The sequence below is a fragment of the Otolemur garnettii genome, unplaced genomic scaffold (assembly GCF_000181295.1).
Source record: "Otolemur garnettii isolate 467f Iridium unplaced genomic scaffold, OtoGar3 scaffold00002, whole genome shotgun sequence".
NCBI lineage: Eukaryota > Metazoa > Chordata > Mammalia > Primates > Galagidae > Otolemur > Otolemur garnettii.
Genome location: NW_003852397.1, coordinates 49,729,990 through 49,731,280, shown reverse-complemented (window position 1 = coordinate 49,731,280; position 1,291 = coordinate 49,729,990). Strand labels below are relative to the sequence as shown.

The 1,291-nt window shown below is 43.1% G+C and overlaps 1 pseudogene; it reads left to right on the top strand.

The window, feature by feature from the left end:
• The first annotated feature begins 478 nt into the window (after positions 1 to 478).
• The window catches only part of LOC111725261, a 5,489-nt pseudogene continuing 4,676 nt past the window's right edge, over positions 479 to 1,291 (top strand).

Here is a 1,291-nt window from a genome sequence, read left to right as displayed (position 1 = left end):
ATCCTTTTTTTTTTTTTTTTTTTAATTTTGGGTGAAAAAAGGAGAGAAACCTGTCAGGAAATAATGCACCATGATGAGCCAATTACTGGGCCCCACACTGCAGAGCCCAGGGCTTTCAGCAAAGAAAAATGAGCATGTTTAGAAGCAGTGGAAGAAATCCTGGGCCAGCCCCTTAGGGTCACTCCCTCCTCAGTGTCCTCAGATGTCAAACACTGTCCCTCCCATCTCTTAGGGAGTAGATATCCTTTTCCTCCTCTCCTTCCTCTCCCCCAGCCTCCTCCAGCCGACACTCCCACATCAACACTCAGTCTCACACGTGGCTTAAATATTCACACCATGGGGTTAAGGGCTGGGATGCACTAAGCCTCCCTAAGTGCCAGGTGTCAGAGGGGACAGGGAGCTGAAATTCAAAAGACTGAGTATTTACCTTACATTCACACGGTCACTGTGGTTCTCTCCTGCCATGATAAATTTGAGAATGTTCCAAGGTAAGGAGAGATACATAATATAAAATAAAATATAAACATTTTCATATATTTGTGGTACTCTTTCTTTTTTTCTTTTTTTCTTTTTGAGACAGAGCCTCAAGCTGTCGCCCTGGGTAGAGTGCTGTGGCATCACAGCTCACAGCAACCTCCAACTCCTGGGCTCAAGCAATTCTCTTGCCTCCACCTCCCAAGCAGCTGGGACTACAGGGGCCTACCACAGCGACCAGCTATGTTTTTTTTGTTTGCAGCTGTCGTTGTTTGGCAGGCCCGGGCTGGATTCGAACCCACGGGCTCAGGTGTATGTGGCTGCACCTTAGCTCCTGAGCCACAGGTGCTGAGCCTTTCAGTGGTACTCTTAAAACATCTTGTAGAAAACATGGATTTTTCTCCTTTCAGAAAATATTTAAACTTTGTGTAATAAAACAGCATGAAATGATCCAGTGAGCATGTTATTAAAGGATGACTGTGTGTGCATATGCATGTGCATGCCTGTGTATATATATAATATATAATTTGGGGTGCAAAAATTATTACCCAAGTGACACACCCACACATAGAGCTGATGTAACAAGTTTGTGTATTAAACGCATCCACAGCACAACAGTATGTCCTGATGATAAAGCCCTGCTGCCTCCTTTACCCTTTTTGGAACTGGATTCATTTGCTTAATGAAACATGTACACATTGTTAGAAATGCCAAGACATATTTATTTCAGCATCTTGGTTTATTTAAGAAGGATAAGAAGAGGGGGTGTAGTGATCAACTATTGAGGCTAATAAAGGAACACTTTTGCATATAATTG